General features: G+C 50.1%; 2 pseudogenes; both read right to left on the bottom strand.

Annotated features, from left to right (window-relative positions):
• Positions 1 to 1,843: 1,843 nt before the first annotated feature.
• LOC136638818 (kinesin-like protein KIF2A pseudogene) lies at positions 1,844 to 4,059 on the bottom strand (annotated as a pseudogene).
• Positions 4,060 to 13,149: 9,090 nt separating this feature from the next.
• LOC136642904 (5S ribosomal RNA) lies at positions 13,150 to 13,269 on the bottom strand (annotated as a pseudogene).
• Between the last annotated feature and the right edge of the window lie 1,430 nt (positions 13,270 to 14,699).

Here is a 14,699-nt window from a genome sequence, read left to right as displayed (position 1 = left end):
TCGCGCTCTGAAAGGTGGTTCTGGAACAGCGTCTAGTGTGGCTGAAAAGGCCAATTTGGGAGTGACAATCCCTTCCACACTGGGAGCAAGTGCAGTCTGTCCCTGGTCTGTCTCCCTGGCTATGGGCCTTCCTTCTTTGCCTCTTTGCCTCAGACTGTTGGCCAAGTGTCTCTTCAAACTGGGAAAGGCCATGCTGCACAGATGACCAATGGTGATATGATGTGTTTCCACTACCAATGAGGGCAAGGAAACAGACATATGTCATTGTCTGACTCATGAAGGGAGAATCTCTAATTAAGCAACCTGTGATCCAGAGTCCAGCACACATAGGAAGGTTTACCATCATTCGGGGCACTTCCTCCTGCCATACCCAGCAATGGGAGAAGCAGACTGTGCATATGCAAGATTACATCATTAACCTTAAATGGTGACTGTGATAGACTTGGGGTAGAATTCTGACAAAACGTCTCCAGCGAATAAATCAATGGTGTCAAAACCTAGATTATAACAAGTAAGGGGGAAGAATGACTATCTCCGAATAATTATACGTGTGCATTTTAACAATTAATTAACTTAGTTTGGAAACATTGTGGAAGCCAAACAGTTATCTGCAATACAAAGTTACCACGTTAACATTCCCATTATCCCTGCTCAGAACGGGTGCAACTGGGCAGTGACTGTTCACAAGGATTAAAGGGAACTGTTTTGCTGCCTGGCACTGCAAAAACAAGGAGGACATCAAGCACCTGACAGGTCACAGTGATAATGGTGGCCTGTGTCTGGTTTGATGGTCACAAGTTGTACTGGTCCGGTTTAAGGGTCTTGTAGAGCCTCATAGGGTCCAATCCCAACCAATTTTCCACTGCCAGTGCAGCCATGCCAATAGGGCGTGTGCTGCATCCTGTGGTGGGGAGGCACAGCCCAATCCTAACCTTCCAGCACTGATGCAGCCATGCCAGTGGGGCATGCACTGCATTCTGTGGTGGAGGGGTAGTCATGGAGGCCTCCTCAAGGCAATGGAATGTTTGTTCCCTTATCTCAGGGCTTAGTTACAGCTGCATCAGTACTGGAAATTTGTTTAGGATTAGGCTGGCAGTGTCAGAGGCCTCCTCAACGTTTGGGAACATTTGTTCCTTTACTTTGGGGCTGCACTGCGGCTGTACCAGTGTTGGAAAGTTGGATAGAATTGGGCCCATAATTCTCAGGCCCTGCCTTTGGAAAAGAAAAATGCCCCCTTTTCCCTATCTTAAGGACAAATCTACATTAATTTTTATTATTCAGTCTTTCTATGCAGTCCTGTTTCTTCACCTAATTACTACAAGGGTGTCTTTTTTTCCATTACTCTTTTCAAAATTATAGGTGTGAACAAATGAGAGAGATGTGGGAGGGAAATGAATACAGGATGCACAAAACAGCATTCCCCCAAAAAGTATCATTAAGGAGATTGGTGCAATTGCGCAGTAGCTGTTCACAAAGATTAAAGGGAATGGTGTTGCTGCCTGGCACTGCAAAAACAAGACCATCATTGACAGAAACTACCTGTGCATTATTGTCTAATTGTTGGGGGCGGGAGGAGAATCCCACTCAAAACACTACACACCCAGACATTCTGTTCTCAGCCTGGGAGAAGGTTATCACAGTATGTAACAGGAAAAATCTGCAGCTATCTCAGGAGATGTGTAATACTAGTATTAAAAGGTATTCAGTGGGGGGGAGGATCCCCCAAACCAAGAGACCAACACAGATCTGTGTGTTTTTTTTTAAGTATTTAAGTGTTCAAATTGTCTGACAGGTAGTTCCACTGCTATAAAGCAGTGAAACGGGATCCTTCCTCCATCACAACTCAGAGAACGTGGGGTCTCTTTGCAATTATGTGATTGCTCCACCTTTTCCTAGTTCTTCTTTATAGAGACTTGTCCGGAAAGATTTCACCTTATCCTGGATCTCCATCAGAACGGAGATCTTTTGGGCCAGGACAGCCTCAAACTGGGCTGCATAAAAGTCCACGTCACAGTCAATTTCCTCTGCCATTTTCAGGAACACTTTCAACAAGCGGAAATATTCCGGCTGCTCCTCCACCAGAGCTTTCTCATCCATCTCTTTCCTCTTCTTGGTACCTTTCCCTCTGGTGATGAATGTAAAGGACTGCGGAGAGACCTGGTCCTCTTTCTGCACACAAAACACTTTGAACTCATCCGTCTCGGGCAAACTCTGGATCGACCAAGGCCTTGTCAGATCATCCAACTCAAAGATGGATCTGGGCAAGATAGAGTGAAGCTGTTTGAAGGCATTTGCATCCACGGCCAGTTCTTTCACCCTATTGGCATAGCGCAGTGTATTGAGAGTGTGCTCGCAGGACCTCATCCCTGGAGAAATTGTGGCAATCATACAAGTGCATGAGTTTTCCCCTATAAATGAGTCCCTTAACACCTGGGTAAGCTTACTAGCTCTGAAGGGTGTGTGGCCTTTATTGCGTCCTAAGGCCCGAATGCATTCCTTCAGCGCCAAGAGACTCTTGTTGATCTCGGCTCCCTCCAGCCTGGTTTGCCGGTCTGCACTGGAGGTGTCCGCTCCCCGCTCATTGCCGGCTAAGTCGATCAAGGAGAACTTACCGTGCACCCTCCCTCTTCTCTTCAGGATGATCTGGAAGACGGCATGGCTTCGGGAGGAATGGGTGTTTGCGGAGGTCTGACCCGACGTCCGGCACCGGTTCCCTATTTCGATGAGCTTCATGACGTCCTCCACACAGACCACCTCCTGTTCCAGCAGCCCCACCACCTGCACCTGTTGGTTGCTATCCTCCAGCACCCTCAGCCGGTTCTTCCAGTTCAGCAGGTCGTAGACCTTCCCCCAGTAGATCTCAAAGAATGCCCCGTAGACCTGCAGGTCCAGCACCTTGTACTGGGCCTCCTGAAGCAGGCAGAAGACGTCGCGGGCAGCCATGGCGTAGATCCCTTTGGAGGAATCCTGCTTCTTGCCCAAGAAGTCGCCCCCCATGGTGTGGGTCTTGCCGCTGCCGGTCTGGCCGTAGGCGAAGCAGGTGGCCATGCCGCCCCGGAAGATGGTCTCCACCAGAGGCTGGGCGGCGTGCCGGTAGACGCTCTCGTTGGTGGCGCTGTCGTCGAAGGCGTGGTCGAAGCGGAAGGCCTGGTTCTCCAGGTAGCGGGTGAGGTCCAGCTTCTGCTTGGCCTCGTGCACCACCACCACGTCCGAGGAGGGGATGGTGACCACGTCGATGTCCTGGTGCTCGGCCTCGCGCTGGTTGAGGGGCCTCTTGCGGACGCAGACGCAGATCTTGCGGGCCACGCCGCTGCAGCGGCTGCGGCTGGGCTCCAGCAGGCAGGCCTGGGTGAGCAGGGCCGAGCCCTCGCGCTGCAGCTCGGCGCGGAAGTGGCGGATCATGGCCAGCGCGGCGGCCTGCGGGTGCGCGTTGTAGGCGTCGCGCCGCGCTCGCCTCTCCAGCAGCTCCAGGTGGCGCTTCTCGCGCAGCTCGCGCAGGCGCTCCACCTCCAGCACGCAGGGGGACTTGCGCGCCGGGCTGGGCTTGGGCGGGGCGCTCTTGGTCTCGCGGTCGGGGCTGTCCCCGCCCGGCTTCTCCTGGGGCACCGGCGCGGCCGCGTAGTGTAGGGGCGAGCTGGAGTGGTCGCCCTGGTCCGAGGGCGGCTCCGGGCTGGGCGGCGCCGGCGCCAGGTGCGGGTTGAGCGAGAAGGCCAGGCTCAGCTCCACCTTCTTGCCCTTGTTGGTGCCCCTCTCGATCCACTCCACTGTCACGCTGCCCGTGTCCTCGTGCAGCGCCGTCACCAGCGCCGGGTGGATGCGGCCGTCGCTCCGCTTGATCTCCAGATAGGTGCCCACATGGATGGCGCCGAACTGCTGCTGCTGCTGCTGCTGCTGAGCCATGACCGCCTGCGGTCTGCGCTGCCCAGGGGCGGCACCGCCGCCGCCGCCGATCTTCGGCAGCAGCGGGAAGCGAGAGAAAGGGGTGGCCGGAGACGCCGCCACCCAAGGCAGGCAGCCTCGGTCCTCCAGCGCCTGGTGGTAACCGGCACCCCTGCGCATGGCCCAGGCGCAGCGCCTGCCCATCTGCCCTGCCGGGCGGCCGCCTCGCAAGGCCCTGCGTCACAAGGGGTAGCTAAGGCTGCAGCCCTCTCCCCACTATCTGGGAGCAAGCCCCATTGACTAGCATGGGGCTTACTTCTGAGGAGGCATGCAGAAGCTGGGGCTCTACAGCTGCACGCTGCCCAGCGGACCTCAGCTGTACCCTGCCCGGAATGGTGGCTGTGGCTGTAATCCCGTCCACACTTACCTGGGAGTAAGCACTATTCAATGTACACACTTGTAGCAACTGTCACCCTGCACATCCCTGATCTTGGAAGCTAAGCAGGGTCAGGCCTGGTTAGTACTTGGATGGGAGACCGCCTGGGAGTACCAGATGCTGTAGGCTTATACCATAGTCTTTCGAGACTGAAGGTTGCCAACCAAGCACTATTCACTATCATGGGGCTTACTTCTGAGTAGACGTGCATAGGCTTGGGTTGTAAGGCGGGGAGCCGCACACTGGCCAATAGAACTCAGCTGTATCCTGCTTGTAGTGGTAGCTAAGGCTGCCGTCCTATCCACACTTACCCTGGAGTAAGCCCCATTGACTATCATGGGGGTTACTTCTGAGTCGACGTGCATAGGCTTGAACTGTAAGGCCGGGGCCGCGCACTGCCCAATAGAACTTGGCTGTAACCTGCTTAGAGCGGCCATCACCGCAGGAGACGGCGTGTCACACGTCTCCTGGGCGCCTGGATTCAGGCTGCAATTCATACTTACCTGGGAGTAAGCCCCATTGATTATATTGGGACTTACTTCTGAGTAGACATGCCAAGGATTGCGCTGCAAGGGCTGTGACAGCTCTAAGGGGCCAGCCCTCTCCACACTTAACCTGGGAGCAAGCCCCACTGACTATCATGGGACTTACTTCTAAGTAGGTATGCTTAGGATTGGGCTCTCGCCCTTTCCAGATCCTGCTTGATCTGGAGTGGTCTCGAATGCTGCCCCGGCCGCCCTAGGAGACAGGAGCTTCCCCCCACCCCATCCTGAGTCGTCCAACTCTGAGTGCGGAGCTGAGGTCCACTGGGATGCTGGCCACCCGACAGAGTCCTAAGGAAGCAGCAGGTCGGCGCAAGCCCGGAAGAGTCCAGATCGCACCACGAACACAATGCGTTTCTCGAGCTGCGCGAAAGAGCATCGCTTTCTGGGGGACGTCGCCTTGGTCAGCTCAGCTCAGCCTTAGAGGAGGGTCAAGTCAGCCTTGCGGACGCCCAGACTCTCCAACCCAGCCTTCCAACACGCCGCTGCCCATATACTGTGCTGCGCTAGTGTGTGGCCAGAGGCTGCAGTCCTAGCCACGCCTTCCGGAGAGTAAGCCACATAGAACACAATGGTGCTTACTCCTGAGTAGACATGCCAAGGCTTGTACCCCAAGGCAGCAGCCCAGTGAAGCGTTCCTGCCGCCTGGGAACGGGTGCCCGCTGGTGTGCTGTGAGCGCTTCTCAGACAGGCAAGGCAGGGACCGACGGACGGAAAGACGTGAGCTCGCAGCCCTTGCTTCTGGCTCCGCACCTGGCCCCTTCGACAAGACTTCTTGGAGTTCCTTCTAGTTCGTTGGAAAACCAAACTTGTGTGAGTGTCAGTGAGTGATTCTCTCTCTCTTTCACACACACACACACACACACACACAATCATTCACACACACAAGTTTGGTGACTTGCAGTTGGTGAATTGCAACTTACTTCTGAATTGTCTTATCTTCAGGTACCACACCTCAAGGAGCCCAGCCAAATGTGTGTGTGTTAGAGAGAGAGAGAGAGAGAGAGAGAGAGAGAGAGAGAGAGAGAGAGATTTGGCTGGGCTGCTTGAGTGTGGTACCTGAAGATAAGACAATTTAAAAGTCAGTTGCAATTGGGGTGGGAATGGGAAACCCTGGGTGGATTGCTTCCTTGCTTGCATTCTGACCCTCCATACCAGTGATTTTCAGTCTTTTTCATCTCACCGCACACTGACAAGGCACTAAAATTGTCAAGGCACATCATTGGTTTCTTGACAATAGATAAGGCACTGCAGATGGGGGGGTGGAACTCACATCCACCAATAGCCCTACTAATAAATCGCCCTCCCCCAAACTCTTGCAGCACACCTGTGGATCATTCATGGCACACTAATGTGCCAAGGCAATTGCTGCTCCATACAGTGCCCCTGCCCTCAAGCTAAAGTAACCCTGGAGCTAAGGAGTTTGCCCTCCCTGCTGTCCAGTCGAAATAGTTCCAACATTTGGACAGCAAAGGTGCAGGGTTTAAAAGAAGGGAAGGTTTAAAAAACCTCCTTGTGAGAAATTTGCCTGATCTGGGAATAAGATATGCTTAGGCTGCAGTCCCTAGTTTACCTGGGAGTAAGCCCCACTGAGTACAGTGGGACTTACTTCAGAGTGCAATGCATGGGATTGCACTGTAAAATCATTTCCAAGTCAGCCTGCCTTCATTTGTGTTCCTTTTGGCAGACAAAAGTGCCTTGAGGGATACAATTAACCAATCCACCCACTAATCCCAGAATAAAAACAAGGATTTTAATCAAAAGTGACATCTAAATAGGTATGCAGTTCTTATGATATTGTGGTCAACAATCGAACCCATGCTTTATTTCAGTAAACTGTTTCATAGTCCTAGGAAACATGGATGATGTCCTAAGTACGTGTACTCGGTAATAAGTCCCTTAAATTCTTAGGACTGCAGTTTTATTCCTAGAAGGTGTGCTAGAATGGATCCTAGAATGGATTTTCCAAGTTAAAATGTATGACTTATTAAACAACTGAAGCTGCAGTCCTATTTGTACTTACTGGGAGTAAGCTTCCCAGTAAGTAAGCTTACTTCCCTATTTGTACTTACTGGGAGTAAGTACTTACTGGGAGTAAGCTTCATTAACTATAATGGGACTTACGTCATGCATAGGATTGGGCTCTAAATAAACTAACTTATTAAATAAGAGCCCAGTCCGATTCCTCCCACTGATGACGATGCAGCCACACCTATGGAGTGTGTGCTACATACAATGTTGAGGGGGCAACCATAAGTCCAAGGAAAGAAAGGGGGTGGGGCAGGCTGAAAAATGGGGTATAAGATCTGGTGGGTGCTTTTGCCAATGAGATCTGCCTCTGCTTTTCCCCTCCCCCTCCCCAGAACACCGCTGAATCTCCCCATCCCCGCCGCCAACTTACCAACACTGGTAGGGCCTCCTGGAGCTGTTGTCTTGTGTGCTGCACCTTTGTAACAGTGGCTTAGAGGTGTGTGACAGTGTCCTGGCTTTTGTATCTCCGCAAGGCCCAGATAGGATTGTCCCACTAGGCTGTAGTCTTGTATGCACTGAGTAAGATCCAATGGACTTGCGACTGAGTAGAAGCTCATGGAATTGTGCTGTAAATGATTTTCAAAATTATTCTGCACTTCTTTAATTTGTATTGAACAATGTTAAATGTTTAAATGGAGGAGGGGAGCAATTTAAAGGGGTAAATTGGTTTTTGAATGACCGTATATCATATTGTGCAGTATTTAGTCAGCTAAAGTTTTCACTCTGGAGAGAGCAGCCCAAATCTTTTTACCCCTGTCACCAGGGCCCAGCCCCGATGGCCAGGAGTTCCGCAGGAGCAGGGGTCTCCACAGGGGTAGGGGCCTCCGGGGGGGGGGGGTAAGGCCTGAGTATTGCCAGGACTGGGGTCCCAGGCAGGAAACCTACCTGGGAGTAGGGCCTGATGCCAGCTGGGAGCAACAAGCAGCCACGTGGCCAGAAGGGGTGGAGCTGGCCAAACCCGAGGCTGGCTTCATAAGGAGCCTAGGAAGCCTAGTGAGAGGTCACTCCCCTCCAGAGGGGAGTAAGGCCAGAGGGAAGGCCAAAGAGGCTAGCCACTCTAGCCTAATTGGGAAAAGCCAGACCTCCAAAGGGGTTGTGCTTACTTCAGCCCTGGAGAGAGGGGACTGGGAGGGGGATCTCCCAGACCCAGGACCCATCCGGGCCCTGGGGGTGACTCCAGGAGAGTCGGGGTTACAGAGACAGGGACTCACAGCCAACTATACCTGACAGTGGCCAGCTGACTGAAGGGCAAGCACAGAGGTACCTGAGGCCCTCCTAAGGCCAACTAGTCTGACCCCGAACAGTGCGCCAGCTTTCGAGAACCCCCTGGCCAAGAGACACCAGTCGGAGAGCTCTGCCTGGATCCGCAAGGGAGCAGGAAGGGTCAGGGAAAGAGTCTATCAGATGACGATGGCACAAGTCTGTGTGAGGTACGGGGCCTGTGATGTAACAGGCCCCATGAATGTAAAGCGGCCGATGCAAGTAAACCATCTGTGTAGAACAGTTGTATCCGCCTCTCATCTTTTTTCCGCTGCCGACCAAACCTCATCGACAGGGTTAGCCCCCCGTACTCTTTAACGCACCCAGGGGCGGGGCCTCCTCCCGCCATGGACATTACACCCCCCAAACCGCCATTTCAAATCATCTGAATCAATTAAAATAAAGTATTATTCTGTCAATATGCTGTAAGAAGGAAAGCCAGGACATGTTGATATCAGGCTTTAGATGTTTCAGAATTCATTCATAGTTTGTGTTGTAATATGTTTACCTCACAATTATTGTGAGATCATTAGTGTGCCAGAGAGCTCAAAACCTTAAGCACTTTTCCAGTTAAAGTGTTATAATAAACAACCGCAAGAAACCATGACTCAATTATCTAGTTAACCTGGTAGTTTATTAAATATAAAATTAAATAAAAGGGCCAATATATAGTATTGTTATGAAAAACATGATCTCATGATCCATGTGTGTCATCCATGCAAGAGATTTTCTATTTAACAGCCTCAAGACCCCCATCTGTACAGGGATGCTATGATTCTATACTATTATATTTCGTGTTATAGTTCTGTACACTGCATAATTCTTCATTATTTACTAAGACAGTTCACTGACTCAGAACCATTCATGCTGATAATTATGTATTGTGCTGAAAAGGATACTTGGTGTTATACTGAAAACATTGCCTTTTATATACAGTGGACCCTCCATAGCTGCGGGGTTTGGTTTTAGACTCCCGCCCCGTTGATAAGGAATCCGCAGATGCTGGGGTCCACTCCTGTAGCTCACAGGATTACTTACTTGGAGCCTCCAGAAGCCTCCCCTGTATCACACCGGGCTGGCAACCCACTCTATTGGCCTCTGTGGGCCTCAGAATGGCCCACAGAAGCCTTTAGAAGCTGGAGAAGTTTTCTGGTTTTTGCAAGCTTGATACCATCGGAAGTTGCCTTCTGAAAATGGGAAGTAGCTTCCAGAAGTTTCTGCGGGCCATTCTGAGGTCCACCAAGCCAATAGAGTGGGTAACTGGCCCGGCACAACCCTGAAAAGGCCTCCTGTGGCTCCAGGTAAGTAATAGTGGGGAGTCTCCAGAGGTACAAATGTGGAACCTTTGTATCCCCAGATGATTAAATCTGCGAATATGAGACCAGCAGATGCGGTGGATTCACTGTAATGTGCTGTAAAAAGCATCATGTGCTGGCAGCTAGGGTTAGCAATGGCATTGCCTCCTCTTTTCTGGTGAAGGTTTCTGTGCTATTAATGTCTATGTCTGATCTGGTTCAGAGATAGATGCCTTCTGTTGCAGTTCCAAAGGCATGCTTCAGCAGGACAGTGAAGAAAATTCCAAACAAGGTTGGTGCAAGAACACAGCCCTGCTTCACGCCGCTTCGGATGTCAAAGGGGTCTGATGTGGAGCCATCAAAGACAACAGTGCCCTTCATGTCCTTGTGGAAAGATCTGATGATGCTGAGGAGCCTGGGTGGACATCTGATCTTGGGGAGAATCTTGAAGAGGCCATCCCTGCTGACCAGGTCAAAAGCCTTCATGAGATCTATGAAGGCTATAAAGAGTGGCTGTCGTTGTTCCCTGCATTTCTCCTGCAGCTGCTAAGGGAGAATACCGTATCAGTGGTGGACCTGTTGGCTTGGAATCCGCACTGCGATTCTGGATAGATGCTCTCTGCAAGTACCTGGAGCCTCTTTAGTGCAACTCAGGCAAACAGCTTTCCTACAACACTAAGGAGAGCGATGCCGCGGTAGTTGTTGCAGTCACCCCTGTCGCCTTTGTTCTTGTACAGCGTGATGATGTTTGCATCCCTCATTTCTTGAGGTACTCCACCTTCTCTCCAGCAAAGACAGAGGATTTCATGCAGCTCAGTGATGATGATCTCTTTGCAGCACTTTAGGACTTCAGCAGGGATGCTGTCTTTTCCAGGTGCCTTGCCAAAGGCAAGGGAGTCCAGGGCCACTTGAAGTTCTTCTAGGGTTGGTTCACTGTCAAGCTCCTCCAGCACAGGCAGGCACTCAATGTTGTTCAGCGCTTCTTCGGTGACTACATTTTCTCTGGAATATAGCTCAGAGTAGTGCTGCACCTAGCGTTCCATCTGCTGTGCCCGATCCTGGATGACCTCGCCTGTGGCAGACTTCAGAGGGTCAATTTTCTTCTGTGTTGGACCTAGGGCCTGCTTGATACCATCATACATCCCTTTGATGTTGCCCGTGTCAGCTGCTATCTGTATCTGGGAACAGAACTGGAGCCAGTAGTCGTTAGCACATCTCCTGGAAGTCTGCTGGACTTTGCTGTGAGCAGCTCGGAGGACCTGCAGGTTGCGCTCACTGGGACAGGCCTTGTATACTGTTTGAGCTCTCCTGTTTTCTTCAGTGACTGGTGTCAACTCCTCAGAGTGGGCTTCAAACCAGTCTGCCACCTTGTTGGTGGTCTATCTCCGGACCAGATCAGATGGAAAGCTCTTCTACCTCTCCAGACTGAGAGCAAAGTCCAAACTCCAGCTGAAATGTCTGCGTGACTTCCTCTTTGCTGACGATGCAGCTGTCACCACCCATTCTGCCAAAGATCTCCAGCAGCTCATGGATCGTTTTAGCAAGGCCTGCCAAGATTTTGGACTGACGATCAGCCTTAAGAAAACACAGGTCATGGTTCAGGATGTGGACTCACCTCCCTGCATTACAATCTCTGTGCATGAACTGGAGGTTGTCCATGACTTTGTGTACCTTGGCTCAATGATCTCTGACACTCTTTCTCTCGATACCAAACTAAACAAATGCATCGGTAAAGCAGCTGCCACATTTTCCAGACTCACAAAGAGAGTCTGGTCCAACAAGAAGCTGACGGAACATACCAAAATCCAGGTCTACAGAGCTTGCGTCCTGAGTACACTTCTGTACTGCAGCGAGTCATGGACTCTCCGCTCACAACAGGAGAGGAAACTGAACGCTTTCCACATGTGCTGCCTCCGACGCATCCTCGGCATCACCTGGCAGGACAAAGTTCCAAACAACACAGTCCTGGAATGTGCTGGAATCCCTAGCATGTATGCACTGCTGAAACAGAGATGCCTGTGTTGGCTCGGTCATGTCATGAGAATGGATGATGGACGGATCCCTAAGGATCTCCTCTATGGAGAACTCGTGCAAGGAAAGTGCCCTATAGGTAGACCACAACTGCGATACAAGGACATCTGCAAGAGGGATCTGAAGGCCTTAGGAGTGGACCTCAACAGGTGGGAAACCCTGGCCTCTGAGCGGCCCGCTTGGAGGCAGGCTGTGCAGCATGGCCTTTCCCAGTTTGAAGAGACACTTGGCCAACAGTCTGAGGCAAAGAGGCAAAGAAGGAAGGCCCATAGCCAGGGAGACAGACCAGGGACAGACTGCACTTGCTCCCAGTGTGGAAGGGATTGTCACTCCCGGATTGGCCTTTTCAGCCACACTAGACGCTGCTCCAGAACCACCATTCAGACCGCAATACCGTAGTCTTTCGAGACTGAAGGTTGCCAACTACGAATGTCTATGTGGCAGGAAGAGAAGGCTTTCTTGTAGCTGTATCTCCACTGAACCTGTAGCTTTTTTACACATCATGAAGATATTAAAAGCATAGAAGAGCCTGCCGGAAAGGTACCTGAAAGTCCGTATGGGTGAACAGAGAGGGACATCATTCAGGCACATACCTCTTTTGTCCCCTTCTTATGACATAATTGCCAACATCCTACTTAACTTCCTAACTTCTGTTTGCAGGGTGGCTGAAGTGGGAAGGTATGCTCTCTGGGGAAGAAGCTGGATATAAAGTGTGGTGTAATTGTATTTGCTTTGTGGGGATTTAAAATTCATTCGCAGCCTATCTTTGCTAGATAAGAGTGACAGGGAACTGAGTAGCAGCTGCATTACAGACATGCTTTTAGAGTAGTGTTCAGCCTCTCAGGCTAGTATTCCCTTCCCAATTGTGACCCTTAACAAAAACTCAACTGTCAGATCTAAAAGGTCAAGATATATTGGACTGACAGGCAGAAAGCCCATAAAGGGTCCAGGGAGACATTAGCAAAAAGAATCATAGGCTGCATTCCCATGCATGTTTATTGGGAAGTCTCATTTAAATCAGCAGGGTTTTATTCCCAACTAAGTATAGCTAAAATCAGAGTGTTTAGTGATGAATCTGGTGCTCTTTGGGTAATTGGGACACATTTTAGCATCCCTTAGGTTCAGCTGAACTTTCATTCATTTCTGGTAGGGCAAGTTGAAGACATGTTTTTTTCCAGCTGGTGGCATTTCTATAAACAAGTTGTATGGCAAGTGATACTTATCATGTGGGGACAAGAATAGCTGCACTTGCTGAAAACTGATCATTTACCCCAAGGGTGGGCAAACCCCAACCCGGGGGCCATTTGCAGCCCTAGGGGGTCCCCCAGTCTGGCACGCAGGGAGCCCTGAGTCTCCATTGAGCCTCTGGCCCCGTGGAGACTTTTGGAGCCTGCGCTGGCCCGTGACTGCCGTTCGCAACCGCCAGATGTGAGCTGCAGGCCAAGTTAAAGTAATGCCTTTTATAGTCTCCATGTGTTTTTTGGGCATTATTTAAACACACGCACACACACACCCCCCTTGCCTCTGAACAATTTATGTCTCCATGTGTTTCTGGCTTGGTCTGTATATTTTCACTGTGCAAGAGGTGTGTGGCAAACAGCTCATCTGATTCTACATGCCTGCTTTATAGTTCTCATGTGGTTGGCAACCTTCAGTCTCGAAAGACTATGGTATAAGCCTACAGCACCCGGTATTCCCAGGCGGTCTCCCATCCAAGTACTAACCAGGCCTGACCCTGCTTAGCTTCCAAGATCAGACGAGATCCAGCATGTGCAGGGTAACAGTTGCTGTTATAGTTCTCATGTGTATTATAAATAAGCTCAGTAAAATTTATTCATTTATATAAGTTCTGTCTCTGATGTATTCATTTATGAAAATTTATTCATATTTGAAATTCTTTTTTTCCTGGCCCCCGACACAGTGTCAGCGAAAGGATGTCGCCCCCCCTGCTAAAAGGTTTGCCAGCCCCCTATTTACCCAAATGTTAATGGTGCCTGAGTCCTGTTTACATCTGCATCTGGTTACCTTATCCTCCATGTGGCTCTGGTTCCTTGTGCTCACTAATGTCTAGCATGGTACTGGATTCTGTATGCACAGTTCAGAGCCAGGATAATGTAGTGGTTCAAGAGTTGGACTAAAGACCTGGGAGATCCAGGCTCAAATCCCCACTCAACCATTAAGTTTCCTGGGTGACTATGGTCAGTCACTGTCTCTCAGCCTCACCTACTTCACAGGGTTGTTGTGAGTTCATAAGGGGGGGAACTATGTATACCACCCTGAGCTATTTGGAGGAAGGGCAGTATAAATATGTAAAAAAACAAACTCCGAGTTTAGGATAAGCTAGAAAGAAGTGTGAATTTATATCCTCTCTTCACCTGAGCTTTCCCTTTTATTCTTATTCCTCTGCTCCCTCAACACTGTAGTCAGAATCAGTGGATATTTCTGTTGGGCAGTCATGGGGCAAATATTTTCTGGACCAGAATGCACATAACCCATTTTTGCCCAGGCAAAGGTGTACACATTTGGTCCCTGTTGCATATATGCACCTTTGAGCAGAAATGCCCTAAGCATGTTTCAAATTCTGGATAATGTGCAATCATCTTTATTGGATCAGATCAGAAAAAATGCTTTATTTAGCCTTTATTCTGCCCTTTTGGAATGTTGCAATTTGAGGTGCAAAGATGGCTTTCTGTTGATTATTGCAACCACCTATTCTCTGGATATCAAGTCATGATTACCTTAGCAAGATTATTTATTTATTTATTTATTTATTTATTTATTTATTTAATTTATTGCAAACAACAACATTTATATGCTTCTTTTCAACAAAAAAGTTTACAAAGTGGTTTACAGAGAAAATAAACAAATAAATGGTTCCCTGTTCTAAAAGGGCTCAGAATTTTAAAAAATGGAGAAGGAACACCAGAAAGAACCTGTAGAAAAGACACTGCGCTGGAGTGAAGAGGAGCAGTTACCTGGATATTGTGATGGATTTTGTCCAGTCGGGTAGCCCAGCCCTATCCTCCCTGGCTACTGGGGCTCCAAAATAGCTACTGCTGTATCCAGCAGAGCCAAGGAGGCCTCTTGAGGTCTCCTTGGGGGAAGGGGACTTTTGTCCCCTTCACCCAAGTACAGCCCTGCCCCACAATGGGGCTTCTTGAGTCTGTGCCAGTTATTTTGCTGGTGCAGTCTTTTGCAGCCTGGCACGGCACAGGATCTGGTGGA

Source organism: Tiliqua scincoides, chromosome 2 (genome assembly GCF_035046505.1).
Source record: "Tiliqua scincoides isolate rTilSci1 chromosome 2, rTilSci1.hap2, whole genome shotgun sequence".
Taxonomy (NCBI): domain Eukaryota; kingdom Metazoa; phylum Chordata; class Lepidosauria; order Squamata; family Scincidae; genus Tiliqua; species Tiliqua scincoides.
Note: the sequence above shows the minus strand (reverse complement) of the source record. Positions and strands in the feature narration are given on the sequence as shown.